We start from the raw sequence: 14464 nt of genomic DNA, 5'->3' as shown, positions 1-14464 counted from the left end.
AGGGAATCATTTACTATCCATTGTCTGTTCTGTCAGCCCGTGGAATTCGTCCTAGGCCACTGCATCTTCTCCAGGCTCACTGAGTTAACCTAAAAAAGTATTTGATATTCCTCTCACATAGGCAATTCTCCCCTTTCCCTATAGAAAAAAAGGGGCTTATAAACTAAATGGATGAATGGGTAATCACACTGATGGGACTCCCCCCCCCCATGCTGCGATTTTTCTCCTTTTTCATCTTAATATATTTGTATGTCTTTCCCCCTGTTCATTCTTCATTGGTTTATTCCAGTGAACCTAAGTGAGATTCACAGACAGAAATGTGTCAACAGGACTGGTAGCAGATCATGAAGTGTAGTCTGCCTTGTGGCTCCTACAGATCTTGGGAACCCATTTCTCTGTGAGGAAACTCAAACAAAGGATAAAGCTGGGAATCTCAAATACCCGCACTCTCAAGCAAAAAGTAGAGTTAGGGGAACAAGTCATCTGGCAAAAGGAAGTCAGCAAGGAAATGTGGGTGTCTCAGGTGTTAGTCTAAACAGTGAAAAGTAAAAACAAAAAGGAGACTTCCCTGAGATTATATAATCCCAAACCTGACCTTTCATTCTGTACTATATCAGTGGTCTGAGAAACCCCAGGTAGAAACATTATTTTAAAAATATTTCTTGTTCAAACTACTTCAAAGTCCCTGGCATATGAAAGGGTACACCTTAAAATTGGACTTTTCAGGATTCCTACCTGTAAGAAGAGTTGATTATGAAAAATCAGTAAAAAAAAAAAAAAAAAAAAAAAAAAAAAAAACAAACATGTGAGAAAATAGGCCACCAAAGTCAGGCTCCATGGAAATAATGGAGGAGAGAATTAAACTCCAAGAACTTGGAGCACACAGAATGTAAAATGTGTATTCATGATATTTGTGAAGTAACAGAAGGAGTGGTCAACTAAACATAAGAAATGAGGACTGGCAGTATAGCTCAGTTGTAGAGCATGTGCTTAGCATACTTTAAACCCTGGGTTTAATCCCCACTCTACTCCACCAAAGACCCTCAAGAATACCTAGGCAGCTGGTAGTGATGCACACTTGTTGTCCTAGCAACTAAGAAGGCTGAGGCAGGAGGATCACAAGTTCCAGGCAAGCCTCAGCAACTTAGTGAGGTCCTAAGCAACTGAGCAAGATCTTGTCTCTAATAAAAGAAAGAAAGAAGGAAAGGAACGGAACGGGAAGGAAGGAAGGAAGGAAGGAAGGGCTGGCCAGGGGTGTGGCTCAGTGATTAAGTGCACCTGGGTTCAATCCCCAGTACCTAAATAAATAAATAGGCAATGATGCTAAGAACCAAATAGAAGTGAAAATATAATAATTAATTTTCAAAATGCAGTGGATGGATTAAATGGTAGATAAATCACAGCAAAAAAGAGAATTCCTGCTATGGCCTGAATGTGTTCCCCAAAGTTTATGTGTTAGAAACCTCATCCCTAATGCAACAGTATTGGGAAATGGGACCTAATAATGGAAGGTACTTAAGTAACGAGGGCTCCATTCTCATGAATGGATTAATGTTGCCAAAACCAGAGCTTGCAAGAATAGGGTTTCTCTCTTCTGTTCTCCTGCCATGTAATAACACAAAGTTCACCTTTTGGACTTTTCTGTAATCTAAGGACACTTCAAAGAAGGCCCAGTGCCTTGACTGTGTACTTCCCAGCCTCCCAAACTAGAAAATAGGGTTCTGTTCATGATAAATTATCTATCTCAATTATTCTGTTACAGTAACACAGATGGATTAAGACAATTAGTAAATTGGAAGAAAGTATTGAAGAATCTTCTCATAATGCTGTACATAAAATAGATATAAAGATATGAAAACTAAGAACTTGAAGCTAAAAAGTAATGGAGTCAAAATAGATGTTCAAAATACATCTCATCAGAATCCCAGAAGGATAGTACACACAGAAGAAAGTAAAGGCAATGTACAAATTACTAATAAAAAAAATATTGAATCTTCAGATCAGAAACACGATTTCTCAGATTTGTGGAGAAGTGTATAAAGTTACAAGCAAGAGAAATAAAAATAAATGCATTGCTAAAAACAACATAATGAAACTTTAGATTATAGACAGAAAGAAGATCATAAAAGATCCAGAGAGAAAGTTGAGATTACCGATAAATAAAAACAATTACATACCTTTCTTCTCAACGGCTATAAGAGGAGCCAGGGGAAAAATTCAAAGTGCTAAGAAAATAATCACCCTGGAATTATATACCTTGCTAAACTATCAACCAAGGCAAAAGAAAGACATTTTCAGAGGAATAGAGAAAGAAATCTTCATTTTCTGGAAACTCCTTGGCCTCTTCAAAGGATACTTTCTGCCTGTCTCTACCACACAGATCTCTATGATTACAACAATCACAGACCATGCTGAACCAATATTTTATGGCATTGATAGCATCAGTAAAGTTATTTAGACTGTAGGTACCTAAAGGACAAAGTTTGGGTTAGATGACATTCTATCACTCTGTTTGTTTCTTTTTTTTTTCTTTTTTTTTTTTTTTTTTGGTGTGTGTCTTTTTTTAGACAATACATCAGAGTCACATGCATATTTGAGTGCATGCACACATGTACACAGACAGTGTTGGCAAGGATCTGTTGGAAGAGATTTTGTAAAGGGTGGGAAGTTCAGGGCAGTCATACCTGATAATTTTTATTTATTGGTGGATGGGGTGAGAGTTTGAGTGATTTTTAAAAAAAGTTTTTTTTGTTTTGTTTTGTTTTGGTAGTTGTAGATGGACAGCATGCCTTTGTTTATTTGTTTATTTTTATGCAGTGCTAAGGATCGAACCCCATGCCTCATTCGAGCTAGGAAAATGCTCTGCCACTGAGCTAAAGCCCCAGCCCAGTTTTAGTGATTTTAATATGAGCTGAGCATTTCACAGTATGGCCTGAATTGAATTTCCCTCACCATAAATTCATATGTGGAAGCTCTAAATTCCATTGAATGTGACTTATTTGAAGATAGGGCTTTTAAAAAGGTAATGAAAGTAAATGAGGTCGTGAGGATAGGCCATAATCCAATCTAGAAAGTGTTTTTATAAGAAGAGGAGATTGGGACACAAGAAGTAGTAGGAGTGGCTATGCACAGAGGGATGATCATGTGAAGAGGAAAGAAAGCAACTGTCTGCAAAGAAAAGGAGAGAGTCCTCAGGGGAGATCAGCCCTGCTGGCACCTTGATCTTGGACTTTCAGTTCTTCAGAACCTTAAGAGAATCAATGTTTGTTGTTTAAGCCACCTAGTCTATGGTATTTTGGTATACCTAGTTTGCTTTAGCAAACTAAGACAGCCCATATTTTTCTTTTTGGTACATGCTTTCCCTCTACCAGTGATCCAAAGTCTCTGTTCCTTTTGTTTCTTTGTTTTGTTTGTTTGTTTGTTTGTTCGTTGTTGTCTCTGGGTAGGAGGCATTTACTTTTCCAAATCTCCATGCATCTTGTGGAGAACTAGCATCAAGGAGTCAAACAGTAAGGTACTCCTTCCTAACTCCTCTAGGAGGACTGGGTGCCACTTTGCAGCACTAAACGGTCAACACATCAGAGTCACACACAGGCATAACTAAGGGCAGCCTCTGCACCTGAACGAGACCTTTTAAGGAGAATCTTTCCCTGTTCTTCCCAGAGAATCTCTCCTTGTTGCTCTTGTGCCCAGGTCTCCCCAGGAGCAGAAGACTGCTTGTCTTAGCTATGCTGTGACCTCTGCTCCTTCTAGCACCCATAGCCCCTGTGTTTGCTCTTCTGGCTCCAGGCTCTGAGTTGATTCCTGGGAATGAGATGAATAAGATGTTGAAAGCCCAGGTCATGGAGTTCTCTACCTCAGATATGGAAAGTTTAGGAAACAAATATTTCTTATACTGTGCACCAGAGGCATGTTGAGTTGTGTGAAGGAATGCAGAGCATTCCTGCAGCAGCTCCACACAGGAAGAACATTTGTGGACTTGAGAATGCTAGACAAATGTAAAGCAATGCAAAATGTTCTCCATTTGCCAAGTATTGTTGTGATATTATTTGCCAGGGTATTTTGGTCTCAATAGAGTGTTAAATGTTAAAGTTAGCAACACGTCTGATGGAATGTACAACCTATCTCAAATTCCATTGATTATTTTTTTTTTAAACAATGGTACTTGGAGCCTTGTTTCTCAAGGTACTTCAGGGGGTGGGATTCAGGAGAAGAGCCCCTCATTCTTGCTTTACTATACAGGGACCCAATTCTATTTGGAAAAAGACGCCATGGTTCTGATTTCTAATCCAGTGTTTTCCCTCCTAGCTAAAGTACTTAATTAATTATAAGGTTTTCAAAAATATTCAGTGCCCACCTCTGGGGGGATTATCCATCTTCATCCTGTTGAACTGAGATGTGACTGTAAGTCTTGCTTTAGGCAATACAATGTAAATGGGAATGACAATGCGTCACTTCGAAGTAGAAGCTTAGAATCCTGTGCGTGCTTCGCTTTGGTCCCCACCCTTACCCCAATTGGGGTATTGTGACAGTAGTGTAAAATGAGGTCTCCATTAGCCTTTGGCTCTTGAATGACTACAACATGAAGCCACTTCTGCCGACTCATGTGGGAAAAAAATACATGAGCAAAAAATGAACTTGGCCATGTTAAGACGCTGAAGTTTTAAGATAGTTGTGTCTGTAGCACAACAATCTAGCTTCCCTTGACTAGTACAATAAATTGATTGTTCTTAAGATATTAAGTTTTACATAAAATTTAAGTGAAAAGCTTTGTGATTTAAACTTGTATTGGAAAAATGCATATTAGTGCAGGATGACAAATAATTTTTGAGGACAAAGCACTGACTCCTTCATTGCCAACCGATCACATAAAAATCTGGGCATCTAACAATTTCAGTCAACTTCCCTGTGGTGAGACTGTGTTGGGAACCAACCAAATTTTTCTAAAGGAGTCAAACTATGGTATTTTCAGATTAAAGATGATATATGCTCTGTTGCAACTTCTCCTCCTCCTCCTGTTCTTCAGGATTGAACACAGGACCTTGGCAAGCTAAGAAAGCACTCTACCACTGAGCTACAGCCCAAGCCTGTGATTGTGTTTTTGTTGTTGTTCTTCTTTCCCCTATGACTGTGTTCTTTATAAACTTTATTTATCACAACAGACAACTGGCCCCAAAATTTTTTACCATGACCTGGGACATGGAAAACAACATCTGACCCTTCAGATCTCCAAATCTCTCAACCACTCTTGAGAACATAAATCAGATTGTCAGACAATTTGTTCTTTCAATAATGATCCTTGGATTACCTGCCAGGGTTTCAGGCCATGGTGGAAGAGTTAAAAGCAAAGATGACAAGGTGTCTAAGTTTGTTCCTGCTGCTATAACACAGTATCTTAGAGTGGATAATTTGTAAACAACAGAAATTTATTGCTCACAGTTCTGGAGGCTGAGAAGATCAAGATCCAGGCACTAGAAGACCAAGACACCCTTCACATGGCAAATTAGGTGGGAGCACAAAAAGGTAATACTTTGTTCCCTTCAGCCTTTTAATAAGGCCACTAATCTTATTCACGAGGGTGGAGTTCCCGTGACCCAATCACCTCCTAAAGGCCCCAAATTTTCATACTTTTGCATTAGGGATTAAATTTCAATACAAATTTTGGAGGGATACAAACATTCCAACCATAACCCAAGTTCATTGCTTACACAGTACTTACAGAAAAGTGCAGGGAGACAAAAACAAAGAAATAGACAAGATCATTTCTGATAATGGTTAAGGGCTGTACATAAAATAAAACATTCAGCATTAGAGCCAGTGTCACAGAAAGGCCCTCTGGGGAAGTAAGAGATTCTCGGGCACGCCTAGATAAGAAGGGCAGAGGGGATTCTACATTCTCCTTCCTGCTTAGTGGTATCTGAAACTCCTTTCCCACAGTTAGAAGAAACAGGCTCAGAATTGAAAACCAAGGGGGAGGGCACATTTCAGTGTGAATACGCTTTGCTTGTTCTGAAACCTGCCAATCCACTCATCAGTACGAACCACTGGATATCATTGCTGGGAGAGATGGTTAGAATCTTCACTCCCCTGGGAAGTCCAGTTTCTTTTTGCATCCTCAACGGAAATGCAACCCACCACTGTAGCTGCTGAGTGAATGAGATGTGAAGAGAATTTGGGAGAGGACATTTCTCCACTGATGGGGGAAGTACCCCTCACGAGAAGCTTGGCAAGAGAGGGGAGACCTCATAATTCTCCATCCATTCAATGTACTTTTTTTTTTTTTTACCATTAGGCAGTTTTGTTTGCATAGTTCTGATAGAAATCTTATTTGTTTCTTTGTTTTTACAAAGGCATATGTTAATTAAGCTCTTATTGCCCTGATTTTTATATCCCATGCAGCTAGGCACTTAATAAATGTTCAATAAATGCATGACACTTGATCTCTCTGCTTGGTAATTATGTTCTAGAAATAGAAGTGTATTACTGAGCAGCATTCTTATTTTCCTCTCCCCATGGGCTTTTGTGCTTCACAAACATTTATTGTTAACCAATGAAAAGGAGAATTGAATACAACTTTTTTGGTTTTCCCTAAGTGTATTTTTAAAGTCTGTTTAAAGGCATGTGAAAAAATCGGTTGAAAGTTTTGCTTGGAAAATGGGGGGAGAATCTTTTCCACAGGGTCTTACTTCCCCCAAGTTTTATCACTCTGAACTACAGGAAGAAACAGCTGCAATTGATATTTTTGTCAACTGCTAAGGAGGGAGCCAGATTTTGGATAGAGAATTCCTGTCTTCTCTCAAGTCCTTGCTCTCTGGGATAAGAAAGCATACCATTTATTTATGGTACAAAAGGCTTTTTGAAAATCTTAGCCTTTCCTGAGATATGATGCCTCTGATGTTTTAGGCCAACTATTTCTGGAAACATGGATTGACTGTATCTGCTAAGAACATTGAAGATGCTACTCATTATTGACTACTAAAAAAAATTTTTTTTTCTAAATCATAGTACCTCTATTTCAATCAAGATCCTTTCCCAACCATCTAACCACCATCACACTTATCAGAGGTATATGTTGCTTTGGAAAAAAAAGTCATATCAAGCAGGTAGATACAAGCTATCACAAGAATGAAGCATGGAGCTAAGAAAGCTCTGGGATTGTGAATACTGGTACCACCGCTTTCCAGCTGTGGAGTCCTGAGCATGATAATTGGTTCTATCTGTGCCTCCGTTTCTCACCTGTACAATGGGGACAAGCAGAGAAATTGCCTCATTAGGGGTTTGCTGAGGACTAAATGTATACGGAGCCCTCTGAGTGTTACCAATGATTCCAGTCTAGTTAGTGGTCATTAACTGCACCCCTTTCAATGGCCTATTTCTAGGAAAAGGGTCCTGTTTCCTTTTTTTCCCTTCTAAAACACAAGAAAGTTACTGAGCATGAAACACTGTGGTTGAAGGGCAATTGAGGAGTGAAAAAAATCTCTAGACCTCATCATTCTAAACCTCTAAGTTTTATCCAGAGTTTTTGAAAACCATGGTTAAATCATTTGGTATTTCAGTTGTAGCATTATATGCTATATTTTAAAAAGCAGAGAGGTTACCATTTTGGGGATTAGGTTACATATTTACATGCAACGTAGAGGAAGAAAACCTTTATTTTTTTTTAGGGGTTTGGTTCTATTTCTGGTTTATAAATCAATTTCCTTTTCCTATTCAAATCCAAACAGTTCACATTCCTGCATAACTTCATGGTTCTGGGTGGCTGTGGAAACAGCCACCTAGGAAGTGGTATTTCCCAGCTAAAGAGCTTCACATCAAGGTTTCTTGGCAAGATGACAGAAGGGTGTTTCAGGTCCTCAAAACCCATAATTTTAGCATGATCATCAGATAATAAGGATAATAATAGAGTTGTAAAATTTTAGGACTAGAAGAACATTAGATCCCATTTAGGCCAACCCCCTCATTTTACAGATGAGTAAATTCCTTATACTGAAACCATGTTTTACAATCTTGAAAGGGTTTTCGCGGAGATTATATTATATGACCCCTCAATAACCCTTGGGGGTGTGAGAGGGTTGGTATTATTTATCGACACTTCCCAGATGAAGAACTGAGGGTTTGGGAAGGTAAGTGACTTGCCCAACCCATGAAAAGAATCAGTCGTGGCACAGCTACAATTCAAGTTTTGGACTGCCTTGGGTGCAACTGGGACTGCGCGTGTCTACTGCGGGTCATGTAGACTTCAGGTCTCCCAGCCCTGAGACTACTGGTCTTTGAAACTCTAAGATTACTTCTGTGCTATTAATGATCATTATGCCAAGGCAGCCAACCTGACCCAGAGCGGTTACAAGTCTCCATCGATTATCAGATGAATCCTAGTTTCAGATGTAACAATGTGAAAAACAAAGTGCTTATCTGAATCAGTGAAACATGGTAGTCTTTGCTACAGAAAACACATGGCTCAGCTCACCACCACATTCCCCAGGAACCCTTTCCTGGCTACCTGCCACCCTCCTCTAAGCTAGACCACTTACCCCTCCTGCGTTCCTTCAACCTCAGTGCATGTCCCATTTTCCACACTGTGTATGTGATATCACTTTTCTTGAAGAAAGTGTATTTGACAACTTCCTGTCCTATTATAACATGGCACAGAAAAAGAGTGGTTGTCCCTCTATGTCTCTTCTTATACATGTCACTCATGAGGGCTCCACCGTTATGACCTGATCACTTCCCCAAAGCTCTACCTCCTCATAAGATCACCCTGGGGACTAGGGTTTCCAATTATGAACTTTTGGGAAAACACAACATTCAGCTCACAGCACCCCTGATGTGGGAAACCCAGTTATACTAAAATTCTAAAAGATCCTAATGGCTAAGTGCTTGGCTTTTCAGACAGTAGAGTAAGCTAACTCACCGAGGTCTTGATGTGAACTTTAGGCTGCCATGGGGAAATTTTGAGCCAGACTGCCTTTCAGAATCTAAAATCATACCACTTGAATGGTTCCCTGTGTTGGTTTTAGATCCTAGTTTGAGGCCATAGTATATAAGTCAAATTGTAAGGAAAGCCTGGGTCATCTCAGGGTTCCCCTTTTGGGCTTATTCTTCTGTTTTACAGGATGGGACTGGGCAAGGAATCAGCATCCTAAAACTGTAGGTGGTCTCCCCAACCTGTAACAGAGGCCACAAGAGGAAATCAAGTTTCCGGATCTCCAAAACCCAACTATCAAGTCACTATGTTACCCTGAATGTTTATGTTTTCCTTAAGTTAGGAACATATTCAATCTCTTCCAGATTTTAATTCTTATTCTCTTGCATGAAGGCATCATATTTCCCTCCTCTTTTTGTTTTCAACACTTCCAAAAATAAATTATTTCTGGTATTTTCTATCTTTGTAACCCCCCCCCCATATTGCTTCAGATCTAACCTAAAATAGAAAAGTGGAAGAAGGAAATACCAGTTATTGTTATCAATTTAATAAACAAAAACCAGAAATTTAAAAAAAATAACAATACATTTTTTTTTCTGGTTTTGGTGTCTTGCACACTGGGTTATTGGAAGAAATATCAAAGGATTGGAAAGTGGGGCCCAGGCCAACTGCTTGTGTCTGCAATTTAATGTTCAGACAGAGGTAGGTGGGGGTGGCCGCTCCCCTGCTTTACAAAGGCAGAAATGAACCTCACGTAACTCTTCTTGTCCTGGGAGGCTTTGTGGATAAGAAACCTCAAGAATGAAACACTTAATTATAACCAAACATAGAGCAAATGAAGTAACAAGGGCCAAGCTGGGCTGTCTTATATGAATCCTGTCTACAAAAACCAGGCAGTTTCTTCCAAAATTTGTAAGAGATCAATGACAAGCTGGAATTTTTCATTTCTGGGCACAGTGAGAAGTTAAACTTAAATAGCCATCTTCATTTATGTTTTTAAAGCAAGTTAAGTTCAGGCTCACCACCCTTGGAATTTTTGTATTGATAGAATTTCATGACTAGGGAAAAATATTTTAGTCATTTCCTTAACTCTAATAATTTCCATCCATAACCTCAAAAAGGGAAGGTAAAAAATGACTAATGGATATGATGAGGAGGTTGCTCCTGAGTTGTGCCAACAGTGGGGACTTGGGAAGGTGCTCAGCCATTCTCACTCGCTTGGCCTAGTGCATGCTAGGCAAATGCTCTGTCACTGAGGTGCATTCCAGCCTTTTTTTTTTTTTTTTTTTTTTTTTTGTGGTAATCAGAATTGAATCCAGAGCCTTAGCTCATGCTAGTCAGAAGTTCTATCAGCCTCATCTCAGTCCTTTTTAAATTTTTATTTTGAGACAGGGTCTTGATAAATTGCCCTAGTTGGCTTCCAATTTGCAACCCTTCTGTCTCAGCCAGTGAGTCACAGGATTGCCGGTATGCGTGACCACCCCAACACTATCATCATTTAAACCAGAACATTTTTTGTGTGTGAACACTTATGTATGTCAGGATTTTATCCAACCTGCAGATGCATATGAGATTTCTTTTCTTTTTGCATAAGCTATCTGGTTCACATGAGAAGTTAACATGTTTCCAAGGTCCTCTATTTATACTTCTGCTGTTTATTGTCTAGTAGGATCCAGACATGTTATAACAATTATCCATAATCCTTAAAATTCCTGTTCCACAGATGTTGAAACTGAGACCAGGAAGTTCAAATGACTTAACCAAGATAGTTGAACTAGAATATGGCTGATTCAAGTTTTGAATAAATTCCTCTCTTACTAGAAATGTTACCTTCTTTCCTTTACACTATGTCACCAAATAAACTTGCCAGTCTACGGTGGAATAGGGAAAAGGGTATTTGAAACAGAAATAAAAGTCTTATAATTTTATCAAGCAAATCTTGCTACATAACTCTGGGGAGTCTACAAACCAGTAAAGATAAAATTAATTACAAAAGAAAAATAAATATCATTATTGTCCACTTCATTTTCTTTTTTTCTTTAAGGCAGTGCTTGGGGATGGAACCCTGGACCTCATGCATGGTAGGCAAATGCCTTACTATGAACTGCATCCTCAGCCTGACAGTGTCTTCAGTAATGCAGTCATTTCTGGGGAATTTCCAGCACTTCTTTCTATACAGCCTGCCATGGCCCACCCCTTCTCTGCCCACCCCTAACATTGTAGAGAGACCCTCATGTGGATTCTAATCTACATGTTGACCTCAGAACCTCACATTTTGAATCTCTAGTGTGGAGGCCCCACCATGCTCCACTCCCTGACACCATGGGATTCTAGAATTTTCCATACTGGAGACATGCTTAAACCATGGTTGCACTTTGTCCATTATTCCCATTAATGACTTCTCTTGGCAATCACTAGCTTGCCTCTTCCAGACAGACATTGCCAACACACAGTTTGTGGGAAATTGTCAGGAAAATGTTGGGTATTCCTGCAGTGGCGTCTTTGGGTCACAAGCTGGACATCCAATAGAGAGGACAATAGCATAGATTTGAAGAGGCTAATGACTTTACAGCAGAGCAGGTTTCCATGGCTGTGTGGCTTCTCTGAAGGAATTCAACCTTCCACTTCCATTCTTGCGTTGGCTATTTCAATCCAGTCTCTACTTCCCCTGTTCTCTGTGCTTATCACCAAAGCTAAAGTAATCTTCGAGTGCCATGAATCAGCTTACTGCTTCAGATCTTCCACTGGCTTGCAATCATTCTCAGAAATCAAACTCAGACTGCTCACCTCAGCCTACGAGGCCTTGGAGGATTTGGTCTCTAACTGGCCCTACGATCACCCCTCCCACCAGCCTCTTCCTGGATCACGGGGCTCCAGCAGCCTTACCTATGCTCTTCCCTGAAGGGCCAATGCCTTTCCCTCCCAGGGCCTTGGTACTTGCTGTTCTCTCTACCTGGAGTAGCGTTCCCCGAGGCTTTGCCATCTGCACCCTCAGTCCTGCCCCAATGCTGCTGCCCTGGACAGCCTTTCTGGGCCACTCCATCTGATGTGGCAAACCTCCTCTCTGATCATTCTCTACTGCATTCCCTTGTAGCATTTTTCTGCCAGTTACAATTCTCTTTTTTATTGATTTTTTGATTTGTCCCGGCTTATTGTTCTTTCCCTGAAATAGAATGTAAAGTTTTGAGGATGGGGACGTTGTTTTGATCAGTGCCGAGTCCCTATCAAAGCACCCAGTAAGTAGTTAATAAATATTTGTTGGACAACTGAATCCCTTAAATCATTTGGCTTTTTGTCTTTCAAACTTAATAAGAACTTCCTTCCTCTCCTTCAGGACCTGACTCTGAATCCATGCCTCTTGGGAAGTTCCCCTATTTATGACTCCATCATATAAAAATCCCCTCTGTAAATTTGTACCAGCTTTCTGGTGGTGGGGGGGATGTGTTCTAAACAGGATAAAATACACTATGAAAATCTCCAAGTGTCAAATGATAAATGTGAAACAATGGAAAGTTATATTGCTATGGATGTTTGCCTTTCTGTAAGTCAGACTTGTAACCTCCACAAAGCACTCTTCAGCCAAGTCACCAACAGCATTAGATATTTTGGATCTCTTGTCACTTTTTTTTTTTTTTTTTTTGATGACTGACTCCAAATGTGGCTCAAGTTTAATACCCTTTCTCTGGCTTCTCTTTTAGTTCTTAAGACAGGATATTACATAAACCTAGAATTCCAAAATAAGTCCTTCTGATATTTATTACTAAAACCACTAAGTTCTAGAAGTATGGTTTGCCTTAAGAAGAATTTAAAATACTTTTACTCACATAATGCTATTTTTTCTCATTTTTTTTTCAGGCAGGAGTATTGAATGGGTCAGTTAATTTCTGTAAAGGTCTTAAGTTTTCATAGTTTAACCCATACCCACAAAGATACACGTATCTTTGGTTTAGCCACACTGGCCCAAAGTTCCTTCATATGGTGCTATTTTAGTCATCATATATAGTATCCCTTTCCTTCCTCATCTACTGTATGTACCTTATACTTACAATTTAAAAACCACACTTAGATTGTTGTTTACAACCTGTGGAGTTTTTAAAGAAGAAACAACCCTCATTTTTCAGAAAAGGAAACCAGTTCAGAGGGGTTGGGTCCCCAAACTATATCCTAACTGACCACCCTCAGGTCTTTGGGGGATGAAGGCCTTACCTTATCACTGTCACATGTGGTTTTCCTAATGAATTGGAATAATCCTTTAACCTAGTTATGGACATATCAGTACAGTCAACAAGCTGTCAAAGAGTTATTTTATTTAGAACAGTGATTTCTGAGTTGTTGTTGTTGCTTTATTTTTTTTAATAAAAAACCTCTTATTTTCTTCTACCCTAATTCTCTTGATTTGAGGATACGTGGCCAGGTAGTTCTGGATTTTCCTTAGATAACTAGTATTTTAATATGGAATTCACTTTATTCCAGTCAAAAGCAGAGAAACTTTGTGCTTCAGTTCACATGTCTGGTCTCATCCCTCCCAGTTTTCAAAATGCTAATGATTCACAAAGGCCCTTCCTTTCATACTATCTCTGAGGACCCTAAGAGATTCAGGGTTAATTTATGTACAAAGACTGATTGCAATTTGTGACAGGTATTTGTGAAAATCAGATAAAGTACAAGTATTATTTCAAGGTCACATCCAACATGCAGTTTCAATGCAGTTTGAAACACCCAACATTATTTGAAATAATTGAGTTACAACTACAGGCAGGCAGTATTTTCTCTAGTATATGGTTTATCATAATGATGTTTAGTAGGGATGGATTATTAGTTTCATCCAAATTCTAGAACTGTCACATACCCATGACTGAACACGGAATGCTTGTTTCTTTTTGAGAAACATTTTGTACTGAGGCACACCATGAACCTAGATACAGGAAAGAAAAGCATTTCCTTCTAAAACAACCAGGATATATATTTAGTGACTGATCATTTCCCTTAGTTGTATATCCTAATAGCCATTACTAGGGTGGTAACTCACTATCCCTTATGATGTATGTGTAGAATTTTAAGAAAACAGTTTACAGAGTTGTTTATATACATTATTTTATTTTCTTCTCTCAGCAACCCTGTGAGTATCATTATCTTTGCTTGGAATAGAGGAAACTGAAACAGAACAATTCAGTGGCTTGTCCTAGTAACCAAAAAGATGGAGTCAAGCTTTCAGGCCCTGCAGCTCAGGCTTCCTCCCAAGGCTGCCTTCCAGCAAAAGTTTGTCCACTCACAGTGAGATCCTTTGGGAGGAGTTTATCACTTTTGAGCCCTAATCACCACTAAACTCCTAGCAACAGATTTCAAATTTGTCTTGTTAATGAATTGGCTAAGATGATGCTCCCCCTGGATAACAAGCTGCCAAATAATAGGACTTATGTTTCTTTTCTTTCAAAGGTGTGTGAAACCTGCAGTTGGCTATTCCGGGGAAGAAGAAGGAAACTGATTCTATAGTTGTGAACTTTTTCTTTTCCCTGCCCTGGTTACTCCATAGTCTTGCTC

Source organism: Spermophilus citellus, assembly GCF_964194105.1.
Source record: "Spermophilus citellus genome assembly, chromosome: 1".
NCBI lineage: Eukaryota > Metazoa > Chordata > Mammalia > Rodentia > Sciuridae > Spermophilus > Spermophilus citellus.
The sequence above is the reverse complement of the archived record's forward strand: the minus strand, read 5'-3'. Positions refer to the sequence as shown.